Source organism: Bos mutus, chromosome 11 (assembly GCF_027580195.1).
Source record: "Bos mutus isolate GX-2022 chromosome 11, NWIPB_WYAK_1.1, whole genome shotgun sequence".
In the NCBI taxonomy this organism is placed as follows: domain Eukaryota; kingdom Metazoa; phylum Chordata; class Mammalia; order Artiodactyla; family Bovidae; genus Bos; species Bos mutus.
The window spans coordinates 80,293,014-80,317,165 of NC_091627.1; the positions used below are offsets into that span (position 1 = coordinate 80,293,014).

Below are 24,152 nucleotides of genomic sequence, written 5' to 3' on the forward strand. Positions count from 1 at the left end.
CCATCAGATGCTGGCGAGGATGTGGAACAACAGGTACGCTCATTCATTGCTGGTGGGGATGCCGAATGGTGCAGCCACGCTGTGTGATGCTATAATGATGGGTACAAGTCCCTGTACATTAGCCCAAACCCATAGAATATATAACACCAAGAGTGAACCCTAAAGTTCACTATGGCCCTGGGGTAATAATGATGTGTCAACGTAGATTACGCAACCGCAACCAGTGCACCACCATGGTGGGGGACGCTGATAACGGGAACCTTATGTATGTGTGAGAGAAGGTGACGTACAGGAAATGCCTGCACCTTTCGCTCAAATTTGCTGTGAACTTAAAACTGCTCTAAAATATAAAGTCTATTTAAAAAAAAAAGACAATCGAAATGATCTTTTAAAAAATATTCTATAGTCTCCACAACGGACAGAAAATTTCTATGTAAGAAGAATCTACACCTCAATTTCTTGGCAATTCTGGGGACTGGCTACTAAGGTAAACAAAATAACCAGTATCTCCTACAAACATGCTAAGATGTCTACAGGGCACATCAACAAGCCAGAACACAGGGGAACACACAAACATGTGTGCTAACACACCCTGGGCACTGAGTACTCACACGCATACTGACCCTACCACAGAGTCTAGCCACCCGGACGTGTGTAAATGTCCAGATCCTCACAGGAAACGAGAACATACTGCCTCCCACACAGTGCTGAAATATAAATCCAAATACAAACACATTTAATAGTCCTGAATATTAATGCATGGCTGGATAGACAGGAAAATCTTTGGAAATGAAAACAAAACTCTTTGAACATCCACCCTAGTACTCCTGGAAGATCTTTTTTAACTTGAGGGTAAGTTTAAAGTTGTGTCTCCAAAAAAAAGAAATGTCAAAAGAAAAAAAACAGTGCTTGACTTTCTTGTGCTTCATTCTTCTCACATTACACGTTTCTTCTGGGAAATCTAACCCAAAGTCTCTTTCACTACCTTTGTACTAACCACTCCCCATTCTCCCTCTCTAGCTCACACCTCTCTCTAAGCTTCAGACCTGTATTTCCAACCGCTCATTGAACAGTGCCTCTTGAAAATTAAGGTACAGGCTAAGTTTATTTCTCTCTCATATGATAATTCAGAGGTGGATGGCCCAGAGCAAGTTAGATGGCTCTGCCATCTTCAAAGTATCTCTGCCCAAGGTGGCTATTTCACTTTTGGTATCTTTCAGCCAGTGGAAATGAGGAAGGAGTCGAGAGTGTTCATGCCCAAACCTTCTAAGAGCAAGACACACATCACTTCTCACATCCTATTGGTCAAAGTGTGGTCACATGGCTGCTTTCTGCAAGGGAAGCTAGCAAGTAAAGTCTCTAGCTGAGTAGCCATGTCCAGCTAATACTAATCCTTGCAGAAGAAAGACAGAAAGATTTGGGGGATAACCAAACCCATATAAATAGAAGTCAGCTTCTCATCTTCTTGGGGCTTCCTAGGTGGTTCAGCGGTAAAGAATCCACCTGCCAATGCAGGAGACACAAGAGATGCAGGTTTGATCCCTGGGTCTGGAAGATGCCCTGGAGGAGGAAATGGCAACCCACTCCAGTATTCTTGCCTGGGAAATCCCCCAGACAGAGGAGCCTGGCGGGCTATAGCACATGGGGTAGCAGAAGAGTTGGGTACGACTGAGTGACTGAGCACGCATGCATCATCTTCTTGGCCTCCTCTCCTAGGTATGTCTGTTTTTCTCCTTTGATTCTCAGATTGATAAATGACCCAACATTTATCCAACCATCTAAGTAGGTTTGCCAGATTAAATACAGGATTCCCAGTTAAATCTGAATTTCCATTAAACAAGAAGTCATTTTTTTGGTTATCAATATGTACCAATATTCCATGCATTTTTATTTGCTAAACCTAGCAACTCTAAACCCAAACCAGAAGCCTTGAAGCCATTCTGAATTCCTCTCTTTATTTCCCATTTTCAGTTGTCTTCCAAGTACTGCTAATTCTCTTCTATATTTCTCAATCTGTCTCTTCCACCTACCCTGTGCCTACCATCACTTCCTCTCTCAAAGATTTCTGTGTGTATTGCTTCCTTCATGGCCTTCCAATTTCCAGGCTTGCCCCCATCTAATTCAGGCTTTGCACAACAGGGAAACTGGTCTTTCTAAAAGGTAAACTTGACCACATCACTCCCCTGATTAAAATTCTTCCATTCCAAGGAAGATGAGTGAATGTAGAATCAACTACAATGTCGAGTCAAAGGGACCCTGTGAGGTTCATATCCTGGAAAGTGGAAAGAGCATGGTAGACTACTAAGAACTTAGAAAAGAAGAAGGTCTCAGGTCTCATGATAAATAAACTATTCTATTGAAAGTAAACATTTGAGCAGAACTGACACCAGACTGGAGCAGAAACTCCAGGGAAAGTGCCGCTTCCCTGTGCAACTCCAGGGTTGCTCGTCTGTGCAACCCCAGATATAATATTTTCTGACACACTGCTATGGAAACACTGGATTTGATACCTGCTTTTAAGATTACAGAATTAAAATCTCCTTCATTCCTCTAAAAAAATATTATTCCATTCCATTGCTCCCCATAGCTTTCACAATAAACTTATTAGCCAGGCTGATAAAAGTCCCGACCCTCTGGCTTCTCTCTCTCTCTCTACTCCCATCTCTCTCAGCATACAATCCATCAATAGTCCTGAGAGAAGCTCTAGCTACATCAAGTCTCTGGGAGCCCGGTAAGACAGCCACTTGTGCCTTCTGACCATGTATCTCCTCCATCCAGCAAGAGTTTCTAATTCCTACTGCCCTCCCCATGTACCCTACTCCTCTTTGCCTTTCTAAATCTTACTCATTCTGAAACACCCAACTCGAATGTCACTTTCTTCTTACTTATTGTTTTAAGCACATATTTTTTGCTCCCATAGCCCTAGACACACACGGTATTGTAAGAGTTGACTTATCTGCATGTTTTTCCCAGCTACGTTTTAAGTTCCTTCAGGGTGAGGACTGTGTCTTATTTTGATACATTCAGCAACTGATCAGCACTAGTAAACAATAAATATTTATTAGCTAAATAAATATTTATTTGGCTTAAAATGGCCTTGCTCCCATTCCCTGCTGATCCAGCAGAGCTCAGTTGGACAGACTCCATTTCCAGATGTGCGCTTTTCTGTGCCAGTCCTAAGCTCGTTGTATCTTTGTCTGCACTGAAACTCTGGGCTTTGATTTCCCTGGCTCATCCGTGATGAAAAAGCTTCTTGTCCACTCCATTACGCTCCGACCAAACGGGTGCTGGAATAAGGAAATGACACCTTACCGAGTGAGGCCCTGGCCAGCGCCCCTCCCGAGCTGAGTTTCAGATCATGATTCCAGCTGACATCAGGCAGCTGTTAGATGAGAGTTTTCCTCCTGCCCTCCCAACCCCCACGATCTGCCCCCAGCCCTCCCTCCTCCCCGGGGAAATCACTTCTCTTTTTTTTTCATTTTGGGCCACATCAGTGTTTAGCAGGAGCAGGCAGCCATGCCTTGTTGGAGCTGTGATCTAACACCAGCTGACAGGTGGGTTTCGGGGGTGTCTCTGGGGCCGTGGCCTGTTTAGTGGATTTACCACTCTAAACTCAATTACAGGAGACTTTCACGCTCCACAGGCAATTCCAGTCCCTTTTTAATAAAAACTCTGGTGAGTAAATAAGTCATGATGATGATAGGGGCCTGCCATTTAATATTCATTGAAGTACATGTGTTTGGAAATTGGAAGTAGAGTGTAATCCATTTTCATATTTATATCAACATGCAGCTTTAGAAAGGATCCCTCCTTTTCTCCAGCAATCTTGTCCATTTCTTGTTTGGAACAATAAAGGTAAACTGGACATCAATTTTATTTTTTAAAAGAAATTAGAAATATATGAAGTTATAATTAGGAAAAGAGTGAGCTTCAGCTCTGTTCATCTTTGACTCAGAACTCTGTTCGTCTTTGCTTTTCATGTGAACTCGTGGGAGAGGTAGGTAACAGATAAATCAAAGATGTTACCCTCTGTGGCAGCTACATTTTTGGGATTTGACTTTGCTATGGGAGCTCAGGGATTAGTAGCAGCCCAAGGAATGCAAAAGCACCCCACTTTATGTAAAGGTAAGATTCATAAAATCACACTGTTCGTGCTCACCAATAAAGGTTACGGGACTGTTCATCAGGGGGAGACTGAAAGCTGGGGAGAAAGAGTTAACAGTGAAGGCTGTGGGGCGCTGTGGTGCTGCCCCCTCCTCATGCCTGCCTTTTTTTTTTTTTTTTTAATGTGGATGAATGTTTAAGTATGGTGCTGTGGTTGAAGGCAACTCTTTTAATAATGCAACACACAGCTTCCTGAGGGGACAGCAGTTGATTTGGAAACTGAATATGGTGCACTCTAAATTCTCCTCCTCGAGGAGGGCTGACTAACTGATAAGTGCCATGAGCGAGCGTGGGGACTCATTCTGTCAAATCAGCTTGCTGCAGAGGCCCCGTGCGGAACCCTCTCCAGTCTCTGGGAGCTAATACGAGCAGACACTTGTGACATTAGACAGTGCAGCAGGCCTGGCATAAAGGAAAAGTTCACCATCCGCTGACAAGGTGGTCTTTAGATGACAAGGATAAAGAAATCAGTGCGAATTTGTTAATGTAACAACTTGGAAAAGTATGCTTAAAAAAAAAAAGCCACCCTATGGAGAGAGACAATCAAAAGAAAAAGAAGGCAAGTGTAGTACTTGGAAGCTTTTCTTGGGCTTTCTGCACCTTCAGGGCCATTGACTTTTCTCTTGGTCCTTCTTCTAGGCTGGGGTACCTTCAGTTGAGCGAGTCTTAAACCTCGTCATTCTATGAGCTGTTCTGCTGTTGCTGTTGTTCAGTCGCTCGGTTGTGTCCAGCTCTTTGCGACCCCATGGACTGCAGCATGCCAGGCTTCCCTGTCCTTCACTACCTCCTGGAGTTTGCACAGATTCATGTCCATTGAGTCAGTGATGCTATCTAACAATCTCATCTTCTCCCATCTCCTTCTCCTCTTGCCCTCAATCTTTGCCAGCATCAGAGTCTTTTCCAGTGAGTCAGCTCTTTGCCTCAGGTGGCCAAAGTAACAGAGCTTCAGTATCAGTCCTTCCAATGAATTTCCAGGGTTAATTTCCCTTAGGATTGACCGGTTTGATCTCCTTGCAGTCTGAGGGACTCTCAAGAGTCTTCTACAGCACCACAATTCGAAAGCATCAATTCTTCAGCGCTCAGCCTTCTTTATGGTTCAACTCTCACATCCGTATATGACTACTGGAAAAATCATAGTTTTGACTACACAGATCTTTGTCGGCAAAGTGACGCCTCTGCTTTTTAATATCCTAGGTATGTCTTCCAAGGAGCAAGCATCTTTTAATTTCATAGCTGCAGTCACCATCTAAGAAAATAAAATCTGTCACAGCTTCCACTTTTTCCCCATCTATTTGCCATAAAGTTATGGGACCGGATGCCATGATCTTAGTTTTTGAATGTTGAGTTTTTAAGCCAGATTTTTCTTTAGTTCCTCTTCACTTTCTGCCATTAGTGTCATCTGCATATCTGAGGTTGTTGATATTTCTCCTGGTAATCTTGTCCCAGCTTGTGATTCATCCAGCCCAGCATTTTGCACGATGTACATATAAGTTAAATAAGCGGGGTGACGATATATCTCCTTGTCATATTCCTTTCCCAATTTGGAACCAGTCAGTTGTTCCATGTCCAGTTCTAATTGTTGCTTCTTGACCCAGATACATGTTCCCAGGAGACATGTTTAGTAAGATGGTCTGGTATTCCCATCTCTTTAGGAATTTTCCAATTTGTTGTGATCCACACAGTTGTGTCAAGCAGGGGCTCATTGTAGCAGCTTCTCTTGTTGCAGAGCACAGGCTCTAGGCACACAGGGTTCAGGAGTTTCCACGAGTGGGCTCAGTAGTTGCAGTTCCGGGGCTCTAGAACACAGGCTCAATAGTTGTGGCGCACAGGCTTAGCTGTTCCTTGGCATGTACGATCTTCCCAGACCAGGGATTGAACCCATGTCTCCTGCGTTGGTAGGTGGATTCTTTACCACTGAGCCACCAGGGAAACCTCAAAACAGCATGTTATCAAGTGGGATTGGCAGGAGGCGGAACTGTGTATGGTTAAAACACAGACACTGCAGTTGAACAGACCTGGGTTTAAACCTATCAAACAAGTTATTTACTATCTCTGAGCCTCAGTGTCCTCAGCTGTGAAGTGGGGGCAATAGTGATATTTACCTCCTAGGCTTGCTACATGAATTAAAGGAGGTGATGTCTGGCTGATGCATATATCCCAACAGAGGCGCTACTGTCTGTCAACAAATAATGACTTAGTTATTCTAGTCTCAACCCCTCCACTCATTAAGAGGCCTCGGTGCCTCCCAGGTTGTAGTAGAAGTTCTGCAATGGGAATCAGTGCCTGTGGGCTTTAGAGCACGCTTTGTGCTTGACTAAGAAGCTTGTTGATGGACATATGATGTGTTTGCTGATGTCACCATCCCTGTGCAATGGCATGGTTCTGTGAAAAACAACAGTAGCACTTTTCCTACCTCTCTCTGGATTATGGTGAGATCAGATCCCTGTTCTCATGTCCATCAGTTCAGTTCAGTTCAGTTCAGTCACTCAGTCGTGTCCGACTCTTTGCGACCCCATGAATCGCAGCACGCCAGGCCTCCCTGTCCATCACCAACTCCCGGAGTTCACCCAGACTCGTGTCCATCGAGTCAGTGATGCCATCCAGCCATCTCATCCTCTGTCGTCCCCTTCTCCTCTTGCCCCCAATCCCTCCCAGCATCAGAGTCTTTTCCAATGAGTCAACACTTCAAATGAAGTGGCCAAAGTACTGGAGTTTCAGCTTTAGCATCATTCCTTCCAAAGAAATCCCAGGGCTGACCTCCTTCAGAAAGAACTGGTTGGATCTCCTTGCAGTCCAAGGGACTCTCAAGAGTTTTCTCCAACACCACAGTTTAAAAGCATCAATTCTTTGGCACTCAGCCTTCTTCACAGTCCAACTCTCACATCCATACATGACCACTAGAAAAACCATAGCCTTGACTAGACAGACCTTTGTTGGCAAAGTAATGTCTCTGCTTTTGAATATGCTATCTAGGTTAGTCATAACTTTTCTTCCAAGGAATAAGTGTCTTTTAATTTCATGGCTGCAATCACCACCTGCAGTGATTTTAGAGCCCATAAAAATAAAGTCAGCCACTGTTTCCACTGTTTCCCCATCTATTTCCCAAGAAGTGATGGGACCAGATGCCATGATCTTTGTTTTCTGAATGTTGAGCTTTAAGCCAACTTTTTCACTCTCCTCTTTCACTTTCATCAAGAGGCTTTTGAGTTCCTCTTCACTTTCTGCCATAAGGGTGGTGTCATCTGCATATCTGAGGTTATTGATATTTTGCCTGGCAATCTTGATTCCAGCTTTTGTTTCTTCCAGTCTAGCGTTTCTCATGATGTACTCTGCATATAAGTTAAATAAGCAGGGTGACAATATACAGCCTTGACGTACTCCTTTTCCTATTTGGAACCAGTCTGTTGTTCCATGTCCAGTTCTAACAGTTGCTTGGTTTTCTTAAAGTAAAAAGGCTTATAGCTTTTTTCCCCCCCAACTCTTTTAAACTTTTTATTTATAAGCTGATTAACAAGCAATGTTCTGATAGTTTCAGGTCAAAAGCGAAGGGACTCAGCCATGTATATACATGTATCCATCGTCCTCACAACTGCTCTCCCATCCAGGCTGCCATATAACACTGAACAGAGTTCCAGCTGCTATACAGTACTCCTTGTATGTTATCCAGGTTTATAGCTCTTTCAAAAATAATTTATTGGATGCTGCGGTCCAGGCTGTGGGGTCTTACTTGTAATACCTTATTTTAATACTCACTATCAGGTGAATATTATTATACCTATTTTAGAGATGAAGAAACTGAAGCCTGGGAGGCCAGGCATTGCTAATCCCCCCAAGGTCTCATAGCTAATAAGAGCTAAGAATCAACTCCAAAGGTCTTAGAACCACTGTGTTTTAAAAACTAATTCCATTAAAATACATTTTAAGTCTGAGACTAGTATTGGCCATATACAATTCATTTCTCTACCAGGTTCTACAGTCATCTTTCTTTTTAAAAAAAAATACTATTTTTTCTTTAAAAAATTTATTTATTTACTTTAGGACATGCCATGGGGCATGTGGATTTAGTTCCCCAATCAAGGAGCCAACTGGCACCCCCTGCATTGGGAATCAGAGTCCTAACCACTGGACCACCAGGGAAGTCCCATACAGACTTCTTTCTGATATTATACAATCCTTAACATGGACAGTGGCCACCAGGTAAATGAATAAAGATGAAGCGTTGGGTAGAACGATCAACACAGAATCCACCCTCTTAACTGGATGATTATCAATAGGCACTGGCTAGTTGATTAACTTTCCCTGTGACCCGCGTGCATTTGCAACGATTATTATTATTATTAGCACATGTTTGAGGACACTAACTGGAGAAAGTCCAGTCGCCTGTGTTAACTGAGCTCTCCCTCCTGATTGTTCCTGGATGGCAAACTGACATGCACAGCAAGCAGCCTCGTGGACTTCTGAAGCTGAGCAAGGTCTGGCAGAGAGGGAAAATCCATATTAATGATATGCTATAAAACACTTCTTGTTAGTTACATATATTCCTTTACTTTCATTTCCCAAGAATAGTTCAGCTGTCAAAGCATTTCCAAGATTTCCATAGATTCGGCAAATACTGTGCGATCGAATTATTGCTCTGAGAGAAGCTACAATTAACACACATTAATCACTCTAACAAAGGACCCTTATTGAGGCTGACAAAGATGGTGAAATCTGATGAATAATTGGTCTGGTTAATCTTTTAAAAATGAATTAAACTGCTAACAAGTTAAATCACTGTGATATTCAAAATAAGCCTCCAGGGTGAGCAGAGAATGGGAATATTATCATCACTTTTAAAAGATATTTTCTTCCTCATTCTCCTCTCTGGGTTTGCACTGGAGGTCCTGGATGAGAACAGTGGGATCCAGAGGAGCAGCTGGGGAGAATGAGGATGACCAAGCTTTCTCCTCCTGTGATTTTTCAACGTATCTAAGGAAGTCATACAGTGGATGGAAAAGGAACCTCGCATCGTGACCTTTAAATCTGATTCAGAATTAATACGGCACCTGCTTACCAGCCATTCTCTGTGACCTCTGGTAGATCTATCACCCATTCTGACTTCCCTCCCACTGTAAGCCGACCAGCCACGACAACAGGGTCACTCTTGTATAACTTTCCCTTTTGCCTTCTCTCTAGTCAGATAGCTTATTCTTCCAGACAACACCTTTTCCTCTTGCATTGCAATTACTGTGAAAGGTTTGCTGTACTCAGAAATAAACTGAGATGGGCAAACATGAACTAATAAATCATGGGAAGCGGACAGCAGGGGACAATAATCCTTTGGGATCTAGTCTTCACTTTGGCTGAGCCTCCATAGCCTTTGGGGATTTTAGTGATGCTGTGATGTATGGTCCAGGCCCACTTCAGGAAGGACTTATTTCTCCAGCTGCTGGAATGCTGCTGGAATTTGGCCCTCAGTTATTAGCCTTGAGTGAGAAAACTGCCCCTCCAATGCTTCCTTCCAGGGACAGCTGGCAACTATTAATTCTGATCAAGGTGGCGGTATAAAGATCAGCCTGACTTGGGACAACTCCAAGGGTCATCCTGATGCCGGCGTTCCCTGTGGGGTTGGCTAAGGCCTTTGTTGGGAGAGTATTACAGCCCAATTTCTCCCTTATCCAATCCTAATTCTTCTTCTCCCTTCTATAAGGACTAATCACAAGAGGACTCCCTAATAAATAAACTGACTGCCAAACTGCTTCTCAGAATCTGCTTCCTAGAGGCCCCAGCCATAACAGAAGAGGTTTCACTTGTGAGATGGAGGTCTCTGATGACTTCCCCCAAGGTCTCTTAGCTAATAAGAGCCAAGAATCAACTCCAGAGGTGTTAGAACCACTGTGCTTTAAAAACTAATTCCATAAATTCCACTTTAAGTTTGAGACTAGTATTGGCCATATACAATAATCTCTCTACCAGGGTCTATAATCATCTTTATTTTTTTTGTAATATTATTCTTTCTTCTTAAAAATGAATTTATTTATTAATTTATGACTATTGATGTACAACTAATGATGATTACTAACCCAATAAAAGTAGGCGGGAAAAATAAATCAGGCAAGTTCCCAAATCAGCTGCCTCCGAGCTCTATATTGCTCCTCCAGCAAGAGTATTCCTACCAACAGGTGCTATAGGAGATGTGAAGGATCATTTTAAAAGTTCTACTAATTCCCTTCCAATGAAAAAGTCTATTGTGAGGATACTAAGTCTTTCATGACTTTTCATAGGAACAAACAAGACTGAACCTGGAAGAACTTTGGCTGGAATTACTGAAGAACACTGAAATCTTTAGAGATTAAATCAGGCTATGGTATATGTGTGTGAGGGTAAAGCGTCTGCTTGCATTGCAGGAGAACCTGGGTTCAATCCCTGGGTCGGGAAGATCCCCTGGAGAAGGAAATGGCAACCCACTGCAGTATTCTTGCCTGGAAAATCCCATGGACGGAGAAGCCTGGTAGGTTACAGTCCATGGGGTCACAAAGAGTCAGACATGAGTGAGTGACTTCACTTTGTTCTATTTTTACACTCAGGATTGCTTTTTAAAACTTTGTTTTATAACTATGCAACACAGTCATGTGGTTTCAAAGTCAAATATAGAAAACAACGTGTACTCGAAGAATTCTAACTGCCCTGATCCTCCTATTCCATTCTCTCTCTCTCCCCTAAGAAACATGTTCGGCTCTTTCCTTTGTTGTGGCCTGTATCTTTTTAAAAATCTTTCTTCCTTTTCACTCTCTCTTTCTCTTCACTTAGTTATCTATTGTGCTTATTATTCTCTTTTGTGTTTTCCTAATTTAGTCTTTATTTCTGAAATAAAAATTTCCCTTTAATTTGAAAAATTTCCTGGGTTTATCACCTCATTTCCAAAATTTCCTGATTTTGGAATTTTGGATTCTAAATTGTCATTCTTTTATATCTTCTATCAGTTTTGAATTTTTCTTTTAGCTTGTTTGAAATATTAGGATCTGTTTTTCATTCATTTCATGAGCATATTTTTCTCAGTAGCTTTAGTTTGGGGGTGAAAAGGGGAGCCTGGTGGGCTATACCCCATGGGGTCACAAAGAGTTGGGCACAACTGAGCAACTAACACCCTTTATTTTTAAAAACTAAGATAAACTGTGGGCTTCCCTTGTAGCTCAGTCGGTAAAGAATCTCCCTGCAGTGCAGGAGACCTGGATTCGATCCCTGGGTTGGGAAGATCCCCTGGAGAAGGAAATGGCTACCCACTCCAGTATCCTTGCCTGGAAAATCTCATGGACAGAGGAACCTGGTGGGCTGCAGTCCATGGGGTCGAAAAGAGTCGGGCACGACTGAGCAACTAACACTTATGTACTACTGTTAACTTCCTGGCTTGTTAAATTCAATTATCTTTTGTCAGTTTTTATCTTACTCTTTTACTCTCAGACATCACTGAGCACTTCCTCTTTCCTGAATGCTCTCCTTTGCTAGCTTGCTTTCTTTGGTTTCCCGTTCCTCAGCCAACCACAGAAATTTGCTGTTCTATGGATTCGATCCTTGACCCTGGTCCATTCTCATATTGTGCCCTCCCTGGGTGATCCCATTCACTGCCTCAGTTTCCACTATCACTCAAATGTTAATCACTTCCTATTTACTACTTACTTATTTATTTATCTGGGCTTCCAGGGTGGTGCTAGTGGTAAAGAACCTGCCTGCCAATGCAGAAGACATAAGAGATGTGGATTTGATCCCTGGGCTGGGAAGATTTCCACCTCTCCTTATTAAAAAATGAACTTAAGACATCTCACTAAGATATACAGTGAAAAAATTAAAGGAGAAAATCTAGGCAAAGGGTAGAGGTGGGGGGGGCGGTGCTAAAAATAAGGTTGAACACAGAATCTGGCTCTAAGATTTCCTGTGGCCAGTGCAAAAAGGAAAACAGAATAACACGTGTTTCACCATTTGCTCAATAGTAGCACAGAATTTATAGTTCTGAGACACAAGCATTTGGTCCCATAAAGTTCTCATAAAGGGGACATCGCACTGGGTTATGGTATGTTCTTACAATGTATTAGTATAGTAAGTACAACAATGTTTTTCTGCAAGCTGCTTTTTTTTTTTTAATGCCTCTCAATATTGATGAATTTTATTTTTTTAAAAATAAACATATGGAGGCCAAAACAATATAGTCCAGGTACTCTGGTCTGTGACAACCAAGGCCAGTTTTTCAAACATTTTAACAACAGACTTCTTTGTTAGAAAGGAAATCTCATTTGGAGTACCAACACTTAACACCAATTCTGTTGGAACAGTTCTGATTGAAAGAGAAAGCAGAGACCCATTCCCCCTGTCTCCTGCCCGACACAACTTGAGAAAGTCCACACACAGCAACGAAGACCCAGCATAGCCTATGCATATATGCATGTATATATGTAAAATTTTTGAATATAATCTAACTCCTGTATAGAGCTATCAAGGCATTCATCCAAACTTCATCATGCTATACAGAATGATCCAGTTGTATTCTTTCCTCCAAATACTAACCAGGTACCCTTAAGCTTTATTAAATTATCTACTATGAAGCTTCCCTTTTAAGGAAAAGGAAGAGATCAATATTTCCCAAAATTCCTGGCAAGAATTCCCTAAGGCCCATATTAAAACATAAGTTCACAGGCCCCTACCCAGGTATTGTTTGAAAATCAATTTTTAAGGAATAAGATAAAAAACATTGAAGAAAAACTCCATTCTATCCTCCTCCTTAGTTCTGTGGCTAGGCCTAAGAACTAAACTGACCTAAGACAGATTAACAGGAGGAATGCATACATATTTTATTTAACATTTTTTATGTGCACACAGGAGTTTTTTATAAGTAAAATGAAGACTCACAGAAGCAGTTAGAACTGAAATCTTATGCACCTTTTAAACAAATAAATGATACATTGTGGAGAGATGACAAGACAAAGAGGTATGGGCTACGGCCAGTGAATCGTGGGACAGTGACCAGGAAGTATGTGAGAGAAACTAACGGAAGACGAGAGGTATCTAAGTAGTTTGTTTGTATAGATCCGTTTCGGCACTGGCTCCCTGTCTCCTGGGATGAGAATGTTCTCTTCTTGGTGCAGGGAGGACGTCTCTCTCAAGAGTGATGTTATGACTTGCTTTTAGATACAAAGGGAGCGGTCACAGAGCCCTGCCTGCATCTGCTGTTTTCTCAAGTGACTCCAGCTCAAAATAATCAATATGCCAAAGTGGAAGATTCAGGGGTGGCGTGTTCTGAAACCTTTCAGTATACTGGCAATTCTAGATGATTACAGGGAGGCAAAGAGGAAAAGGAACAGCCCCTGATTTCCAGGAAAAGACGACCAAGTGGGCTCAACATCTGACACACTGATCTGCTACAGCCAGGCCATACTGTTCTCCTGTCAAACATAAAGATCCTGCAGAATGTCCACTTCAGACAAGGTCTCTATACGACATGAAGCACCATCTCTCCCAGTCTCCTGGCTAACATGATTAACTGTCCCTATAGATAAGATTTATTGAGATGCCCCATTACAGAACTGCTCCACTTTCTAACAGCACCTGATCCAGAGTGAGCCCCTGCTTCCTTAGACCCTCCCCCAAGTTACCCAACCACAGCTTACATCCAAACCAAATAAGGTTTGTTGTTTTCATTTGCTGTGCCATGTGTCTTGAGGGATTTTAGTTCCCCAACCAGGGATGGAACATGGGTTCCAGCAGTAAAAGTCCTGAATCCTAACCACAGGACCACCAGGGAATTCCCTCAAATAGGTTCTTTTCAACACCCTCTTACTGAGACATCTTCACTGCAATGATAAACCCAACTTCTTCACCTACAATACAGTCACGTCTCTGGTTGTGTTTGGCTGAAAGGCATTGATAAAATACAAAGCCTCTTCAGTAGGTCTAACTTCTAAATAATTGCTGTGGAATCTGTTGAATTTTAATAAAACACGCTACCTTCATATTAAGCCATTTTTAATACTTTTCTTTTGACAAGGATTTTATTATTCATGAAACTTAATCTGGAATGCTCAATTACACAGTTGTGTCCCATGAGTATGAATTCAACTTGTACATGCACATTTGTCTCAAGAATAAGTTTGTAGGAGTTTCTTGGTGGTCCAGTGGTTAAGAATCTGCCTGCCAATGCAGGGGACACAGGTTCAGTCCCTGGTCCAGGAAGATTCCAAAGGCCGGAGCAACTTAGCCCACGTGCCACTGCTACTGAAGCCCAGGCACCCAGAGCCTGTGCTGTGCAACAAGAGAAGCCACTGCAGTGAGAAGCCTGTGCACCATACCTAGAGAGGAGCCCCTGCTCTCCACACCTAGAGAACAGCCTGTGCGGCAACGAACACCCAGCACAGCCAAAAATAAATAGATAAGATTATTGAAAAAAATTTTTTTCTGATCGTCTACAAGTGAAGAAATGCTGACAAATCTGGCTATACTGACTATTGAGTGGTAATGTGCAAAGAAGAGCCATTTGATATACTCATTGACAAAGACACAGAAGTTATATTTCAAAACCAGAAACTATAATATTAGCATTAATTCAGCTACAGACCAATAAGTAGGTATAAGTTTTTCCTCTTTTTCAAGAAAAGTACTTGTCAAATTTTAAGTGCTATTTTATTACCTTTTTCTTTTTTGTATAATAATATATTTTTGTTTCATTTAAAGTTTTACAGGCATGATTATACACATGATAATTCAATATAAGGCTTTCACTTTGTATACTTTTCACTGGCCATTTTTCCTGTGTGTGTGTGTCTACTGAGGTATAATTAATACATAACATTCATTTTAGGTTTACAACATGACTTAATACATGTATATATTTCTAAATGGTCACCACAGAAAGTCTAGTTAGCATCTGGCCCCCATACAGAGTCACAAAAATCTTGTTCATGTGATGAATTTTATTATTCCTTTGTTTCATCTACAGTTATTACTGAATAATTGTGTTGAATACAGAAGGGAGTATTTAACAAGAATCTGCTCTGAGTATCCAACACATGAGGGGTGCCGCTGCAGACCAGGCCCTCTGTTTTGGAATCTCAGCCTGGATCGCACTTTTTCTCTTGCCAGGTAACCTTTACTCATTCTTGGGCCTCAGCAAAAATGTTCTGGAAAAACAACTTTAAACCTTCCCCAAGTTCAGAGTTTTTGTACTTTTCCCTCTGGCTCTATATTTCCTTTTTCATATTGTCAGTGCTTGTTTCACTGCTTATGACTTCAGTTAGCTTGTGAGCAGCATAAGGATAGGGCTTGTATTTTTCCTGTTTGCTCAATAAATGTTTGCTGAGTGCATTAAATAATGAATCCCCCTCCCCTGACACCTAAGGAAACAAAGTAAATAAGTAATTGGCCTGAAATACACAGCAAGTCTTTTGGTAGAATTCCCAAAGCAGGAAGTTTCTAAATAGAAAGTTTTCTAGGAGGAATTCCCACAACCAACTTGTGAGACTCAAAACGAACCACCTTCGGTTTTACCTTTCCTCTATTCTTCCAGTCCCTGCCTTTATCTATGCTTTAATTTCACAGAAGTTCCCCAGGAAAATTCAATGTAAAGATAAGGAAGGCAAAACCCACTAGATATGTCTAAAAACAAAGAGGATATCAAGAGGAATAGGACTTGAGGGAAAGAAGACCAGGAATGTCCTCCATTCAGAATAGATCTGTGAGGAGCAAGTACTTCTCTCCTTTAACCCCTGACCCTGGCAGGTATAACCTACTCAGAATTAGGAGGGGTGAAGGGACAGTAAACTTGGGTCTCCAACAGCTGAGGCAAAACCCAGAGGCAAGAGAATAAGACTGATTCCTGGGGAGCCTTTAGTTTTCCTGAGGATCCACTGCTAGCTGAGGTCAGCAGATAACAGGAGGCTGGGCATCCTGGCTGAGGAAAGCCTTGCATTCCCCCTCTCTTTAACAGTTAAATTCAGGGTAATAAACACTCACGAGTGACTCATGTTCCTGAGAGCCCTTGGATCACTGTGTCCAGGATTGACACCCAATCCACAGGATGGCTAACAGGGGACCTTGAGCAGTGCTGCAGCCTTGACCATCAGAGTTGCTCCAGGTATGATATGAATACCTAGTGTTGATAGGAATGTCAAGTGTAAATAACTGAGTCTGCTTCCCCAGCAAAGAAATTCAGTATTCTGCACAGAGAATTGCTCTACTGATTAAAATGTATATTTTGAGGCAAAAAAAAAAAGATTCCCTACATTATAGTCAGACTGAGAACTTGCATGTCAGGCTGAAGCCTGATACAAATTAAACAAATGGGTAACAAACCCTTCCGGAGAGGAGCTTATAATGGAAACCCTGACGGGATATAATTATTATGATCTGGATTTTGATCACTACATTCTATTGAAGATGCCTCTGGTATACAGCAGTTATGTAAAATACCTGTACACTGTTGTCAAGTGGCAGTTTAGAAAAGCATTAAGTAAAGTTAATTTTTAAGAGTCTCAAAAATCACAGTAATGATTAAATGAGGAAGCCAACACTGTTTTCTCTTTACTACAAAGGAATTCAAGAGAGGCAAGGGGAGGTGACTGGTGGCAATCTACTTAAGTCCTGTCTGTTTTTCCTTCTCTTCTAAGAGGTTCTCAGCCTTCAGAATCTATTTTGAAGGTCTAATTTAAGGACTGGTACACAAGTGTAGCCTGACAGAATTTTTCCAAATAATTAAACTTGAGATATATCTATGGATGGCTTGTGGTGAAAGTGAAAGTTGCTCAGTCGTGTCCAACTCTTTGCAACTCCATGGACTATACAGTCCATGGAATTCTCCAGGCCAGAATACTGGAGTGGGTAGCCTTTCCATTCTCCAGGGGCTCTTCCCAACCCAGGGATCAATCCCAGGTCTCTCACATTGCACGCAGATTCTTTACCAGCTGAGCCACCAGGGAAGCCCAAGAATACCGGAGTGGGTAGCCTCTCCTTTCTCCGGTGGATCTTCCCAATCTAGGAATTGAACCGGGGTCTCCTGAATTGCAGGCGGGTTCTTTACCAACTAAGCTACCAGGAAGGCTTGTGGTACATACAATATAAATCACAGTTCCTGCTCTCAAGGAATCTACCACCTAGTGGAAGAGAGAGAATCCAGATGCATGAAGCACCAACATGCAAAGCTATGTGTTTTAGATACAATGGGACCTTAAGGCTCCTTATTTAGTTGGGAGCTTAGGAAAAGCCTCTGAATAGTAAGGGCTTAAACAATAGGCAAAATCTTCAGAAGAGACAAAGGTGAGGAGTGTTTAGGGCATGGCAGGCAGAGGGGACAGTAAGAACTATGGTGTGGAGGCCCTAAAGTTCTGATGTGGGCAAAGCACTAGACAAGAGAAGTCCAGTGGGTGATAGGCATTAGTATAAGGTCAGCCCAGAGCAAAAGAATGGAAGAAGACCCTATGGGTGTCATTGTAAAGACTTGGAACAATAAGACTGTTTTATGCATTGAAGATCTGTTAGGTCAGGAAGAAGTCCCATCAGAGTCTAGCATCTCCAGTACGAGCAAACCTGATAATGTCCCTCAGTGACAGAATTGCCCCTTTAAAAAAGAGCAGTTATGATTCAGATGCTTTTTATAGATACTAAATCCATTTACACTTAGCTTTCCTTCCTTTTTTTCCTCTCTTAAGCAAAGAATACTATCCTGAGTCCAGCTTCAGATGTTTAACCTCAAGCTAAGTCTGATTGAGAAGTTTGCAGATAAGAATTAAGAAACTAGAAATAACCTCAAAATACACTCTTAGAATGAGGCCACGCAGCTTCTGCAGTTTTCTTGTCCTTTTCTATTCTGGGCCTCAGTAGGAGGCAAACTGGGGGCCTCAGACTAGAAAGGATTGACTGGTCTTAGGGAGCTGAATAGGAAGGATAACTGAGTTCCATGTCTTGGTAATAAAGGAAAACTGAGTTCAGAAGTATAAAAAGTGCCACTACCCATTTTCTTATTCCAGGGTCCTTAATCTTTGTGAAAAGAATTAGTTTCCATTTTCTGAAAGCTTTGAGTTTTCTGTACATCTGTACACATCTACACATCAAGTTTCTATAGAGAGCACACGTGGGGCTCTCCTCTCCCAGGTGGGAGTCTAAAGAAAGAGAAGCTTGGCAGAAAGATTCATCTCTGAAATTCCTGAAAGACTGTATTCCACTCACTGGTTTAGTACGACAGATGTACTTCACCAATGCTAAATTCCTCTGCCTGGAGATGATGCGGCTACAGCGTCGCTGTCCATGGTGCTGACAACCAGTGTTTCGCTTTGCTTAGTCGCTCACTTGTCTCTGGCTCTTTGCAATCCCGTGGACTGTAATGTGCCAGGCTTCTCTGTCCATGGGATTCTCCAGGCAAGAATACTGGAATGGGTTGCCATTCCCTTCTCCAAGGGATCTTCCCAACCCAAAGACTGAACCCAGGTCTCCTGCATTGCAGGCAGATTCTTTACCATCTGAGCCATAAGTAGACATAACTGTTTCTCCTATTTCTGAGACACTGATGATGATGAATTGAAGGTCCTTCTGTACACTATGTCAAAATGGTCATGGTTGTATTTATCTTCTATTTTAAGAGCAATTTTAATTTTTACAATATTGAAGAACAAAATTATGGCTTATATTTCAATGTAGTATTTATGTACACTGAAAGTTCTACCATGTATCAACTGATTATAAAAGACCCCCCTCTGGAAGGCAAACTGGCTATCCACTCTCTCCCTCATACCTCTCTAGTTAAAACTCTACCTGGCTTTGAAAGTACTCTACAACCTGGTCACAATACTTGCCTAGCCTGATCTCCTTTCAGCATACACTCTCAGCAGCAGACAGCAATTGCCTTTTCACTCCTCACATGTGACTATCAATCTCCTCTAGTTCTCAGTTCATTCTGATTCCCTGGCTGTAACTCCCCTCTGAATTTCCTACTTTCTCATATGAACTCTACCCAGATTTCAAGGTTCAGCTCCTACACTGTCTCCTCCATGTGATCTTCTTTGATAATCCGATTACCTATTTCTTCCTCTTCTCCAGGCTTCCCTGGTGGCTGAGACAGTGAAGAATATACCTGCAATGCAGGAGACCTGGGTTGTGAAGCTCCTCTGGAGAAGGGAATGGCTACCCACTCCAGTATTCTGGCCTGGAGAATTCCATGGACAGAAGAGCCTGGCAGGCTACAGTCCATGGGGTTGCAAAGAATCAGACATGACTGAGCAACTTTCACTTTCACTTTCCTCTTCTCCAAATTCCTTCAGAATTTGTTATTTGAAAAATTTGGTATTTCATCTTGGATCATAGCACATTTAGAAGGGAACCTCAACTTTAGTTGTGCCTATGCCAATGTAGTACAATAAAATGGGCATGTGTTTTAGTATCAGACAATTCTCAATCTCAATTCTCACTCTCTCATTCCCTAGCTTGAATTGAGGTACTTAACCTTTTAAAGCCTCATTTCTTCTTCAACCATGAAGAAAAATGCTTAACCTATATATCATTAAATTATATACACATTATAAATTATTTGGCACACAATAGGCTCTCAATAAGTGAGTGTTTACTCTCTTCTTCCTCCCCACTGTAGCCATCACACTACCCAGCTCAATGTTGAACATATGGTAAATGTGACTTTACCGAAATCATACAAATTTCAGTTTGTCTACTCACCCTTCCTGTGAGGTCGAGCTGCAAGATACTGGCCATCTCTCATCAAGCACATTTTGGACAGAGAAGTATCCACAAAACTTGAGAGAGTAGACATCAGAGAGACCATTAGAGGAGATGTTAAATTATGTGGCTCTTGAAATAGCTACTGTGATGGTTAATTTTATGTGTCAATTTGACTGGGCTGAAGGATGCCCAGATAGCTGGTTAGATATTTCTAGGTCTGTTTGTGAGTATTTCCAGATGAGATTAGCATTTGAATGGGTAGACTAAGTAAAGAAATTGATTTCATCAGTGTAGGAGGGAATGATCCATTCCATTAAGGGCCTGAATAGAACAAAAAATGTGGAAGAAGGGCAAAGTAGCTCTCTATCTGAGCTGGGACATTCATCTTTTCCTGCCCTTGTACATCAACACTCCTGATTCTCAAGCCTTCAGACTCAGACTGAATTATCCCACAAGTTTCCCTGGTCCTCTAGCTTGTGGATGGCAGATTTGGGGAATTCTTGCCTTCCATAATCCTGTGAGCCAAATCCTCTAATATTGTCTCCTTTGTTGTTGTTGTTGCTGACTCATATACTTCCCAGGCAAGAATATATATGTGTATATTCCTGTGGACACAGAAGCCTGGCAGGCTACAGTCCATGGGGTCACAAAGAGTCAGACACAACTTAGTAACTAAACAACTATATATATGTGTGTGTGTGTATATATATATATATACAGGGCTTCCCTGGTGGCTCAGAGGTTAAAGCGTCTGCCTGGAATGCAGGAGACCCAGGTTCAATCCCTGGGTCAGGAAGATCCTTTGGAGAAGGAAATGGCAACCCACTCCAGTACTCTTGCCTGGAGAATCCCATGGACGGAGGAGCCTGGTAAGCTACAGTCCATGGGGTCGCAAAGAGTTGGACACGACTGAGCGACTTCACTTTCATATATATACACACCCTATTGGTTCTTTCTTTGGAGACCCCTAACACAGTCATGTTCTCAGTCAACGTCTGATGACTGAGTGCAGAACTCATGTACGTGGGCACTGAAGAAGGATACGTGTAGTTGTGAAAATCTGACTCCTGCACAACCGGTGCCCAAAACTCTTTAAAATTCAAAGTACAGTGTTGGAGGAAATTTCCACTCTCTACAATTGCCAAATTTTGACATTTCCCCCCCCCTGACGTTTTTATTTTCTCTTATCAGAAAGGGTAGAATTTCTTCTGAAAAAGAGAAGAAAAAGAAGATACATAGAATATCCATTTTAAGTGTTATTTTTGTTCTTGAAAAGGCTTCTCATAGACTTTAAAAGAAAGCTTTTTTCCTTCAGAGATTTATTTTGATAGAATTATCTGAGCCTTGTCAGGGAGAACAAAATTTTTGTGAGCCTACCATACCAGTAAAATGCCAAATTATATGCTGTAAGTTTTTTATTATCTCTGGGTCCAGTCAAAGAGAGAAAAGATTTTGAATCCAGAACTATTAGCATTTGGAGACAAAAGAGAGCCTTCACTGCAGCTGATACCCTGGGGCTTGTTCCCCGGCCCTGCAGGCTCCATCCCTCAGGTGGGAAGATGCTGTATCCCCATCACACACACACACACACACACACACCTTTTCTAGGAATCCAAGGAGTTTAAAACAGGATCAATTTCCTTAGCAACTTCTTTGAAAAGCTTTAAGTTAACTTTATAATGAATATCAGGAGATGAGCATACACACACACAACACACCCCTCAAAGTAACATTTTACTGAGGGCGTTAAATCCACGCTAGTTTATTGTGATCACAAAGAAGTAGCAGAATGCAGTGGGAAGAGTTTAGACTTTAAAACCAGACACACCTGGACGTGAATCCCAGTTCAACTACTGTCTGGCTCTGCTACCCTAGGCAAATTACCTAACCTCTCTGAGCCTCAGTTTCTTTATTCGTAAAGAGGAGATAATAATAACACCTATGGTTAGAATTTAAAAATTATGTATGTAAAATGCCTTAGGTATTGGCTTGCCTGTAGTAGGCTCTCCATACGTGGTATGCTGTTACTATAAATGAAACCTGGACTACAACATCTGAGAGACAAACTACACACATTGGAGGCATCACAGGCAGGCTGGTTTGAGGGGAAACAGGCACCGACAGACAGCAAGTTGGTGAAGCTGTGAAAACAAGCAGGGGCCACATCAGAGAGGAGCTCATGTGACCAGAGTAAGGACTTTGGATTTTTGTTCTCAGTGTAATGGAGAAGCCATAAAGAGTTTTGATTAGGGGAATTAAATTATTCAATTATGTTTTAAAAATATTTCTTTGGTTGCTATGTAGAAAACATACTGTGGCTGAGTGGTTAGCAGACTATTTTAGCAGTCTGGGTGAGAGCTGATAATTGTGAGAGGTGATGAGGCAGACAGCAGCAAGTGTTTGGAAGTGCAGTATGACATGATGTGGAGCTGACAGAACTTGCTGATAGGCTGGAGGCATCGTATGAGAGAGAGGGGAGGAAAAATATGATATTTAGGATTTTGCATTGAGGAATTAGAAGAATGGAACAGCTATGAGACAGGGAAGACTGTGGGAGAAGCAATTTGGGTCAGAGAGAACAGGGCATGAAGAGTTCTGCTTTAGACGTGTGAGGTTTGTGACATCTTTTAAACATCCAAGGGGAAATTGGAGACTGGACCTCAGAGAGAGGTGAGATATGAGTTTGGGTGTCATCATCCTAAAGATTGGTATACAGAGCCACGAGACTGGAGGGGATTGACAAGGTAGAGTCAAGGAATCTGAGGCCCAGGACACTGCATTGTTTAGAGGCTGGAAAAAGGAGGAAATCCAGTAAAATAAGACTTTGCAGGAACAGTCACCCCTGGATTTGGCTACTCAACCATACTGGTAAGTGAAATGGTGGGAACAAAACCTGATATGAAGAAGTTCCAGAATGAATGGAGTAAAGGGGAAAAAAAAATAGTATAGGCAACTCTTCAGGAATTTTACTGTAAAGGGAAAAAAAAAAAGAGAGAGAGAGAGAAGCTGGAGGGAGAAGTAGTCTTGAGGTGTTTTTTTTTTCAAGATGAAAAATATATTAGAATGCATGCTGATGGGAATCATTTAGTAGAGAGGGGAAATTAACGGCACAGGAAAAAGAAGAGAAAATTTCAGGATTGAAGTCTTTGAGTAGGCCAGAGGAGGTGAGATCTGAAGAAAAGTGGGAGGGTGGTCCTTAGACACAGTGGATTGTAAGAGGAAAGAAAGCCAAGTTTATGGGCAGAGATTCAGGAGGCTGGCAGAATAATTGTCTTGCATATTCCTGAACAAGGCCTGGCCCAAAGCACATTGCTGGAGAGTACCCTATACTGGGCATTCTACAGTGTGATATTCCACAGCACAACACAGGGAAAGGTAATTTTTTGTTTTTCTCCTGTTTCCCTCCCATAGACCTCTCCTGGTTGTCTAACCAGACTCCAGCATGGACACTGCATGCTAATGAGACAACATTTGGTCCAATCCCAGGCCCTTCTTTCTGAATAATTAATCTGGCACTTTACCAGCACCTACAGCCTTGGTTTTTTTCTGATGATTAAATAAAAGGCCAAGGCTCTTAACAACAGTAAATAGGCTCTTCGGTGTGGTTTGGCTCCATGTCACATTAACCCACTAGGAAGTTCGGAACAATCTGATAAAAGAAACGCCCCTGCCCCTTTTCAGCCCTCCCCCAAACCGTAGCTCAGACAGCAGGGGTTCAGCTGAGTCTTTCCGGAAAGATGGAGGAGGATAGGCTGTCCTGCCAATTCCAACGGCACACACCCACTTCCAGCATCACCTGGGTACTCTGGCTTTCCAGAGTCCCTTCCAACCATTCAAGGGCCCTGTTTTTGCTTGCTTTCTGGCAATTCTCATGTCTGCCTCCTCTTCATACACTAGTCTTCTATTTCTCCTGAATGTGATCAATGTTGGCTTAAGTTCCCCAGACTATGTGACTCAAGCCCTAAATTCAAAATAAAACAAAGTCTTCTTCCTATTGAGATGTGTAAAAAAAACTCCTAACAATAACAGGTTTCTCTCAATTCAAGTTTGAAAATGCCTGGCAGAAGCCCCACCTTTTAAATAAGCTTTGAGATTTCTTCGAAGATGACAGAGAGGTGGAAGAGAAAGAGGATTGGGGAGCAACTGGGTTTTGTGAAGCCCTGCTGGCACTGCAGAGCTTCCTGAATTCACGAGGGGCATCAAAGGCACTGAGATGGCAGAGATCATTGTGGCAGGAGCAACTGGAAAATGTCCTGGGACTGAAACACAGATAGATTAACATCACCCCAGTGGACACTAATGAC

The 24,152-nt window shown here is 42.1% G+C and overlaps 1 non-coding gene across 1 annotated transcript; it reads left to right on the forward strand.

Annotated features, from left to right (window-relative positions):
- Positions 1-20,572: 20,572 nt before the first annotated feature.
- TRNAS-GGA (transfer RNA serine (anticodon GGA)) lies at positions 20,573-20,645 on the forward strand. The gene has a single exon. It is a non-coding gene; the product is annotated as a tRNA-Ser (tRNA).
- The last annotated feature ends 3,507 nt before the right edge of the window (positions 20,646-24,152 follow it).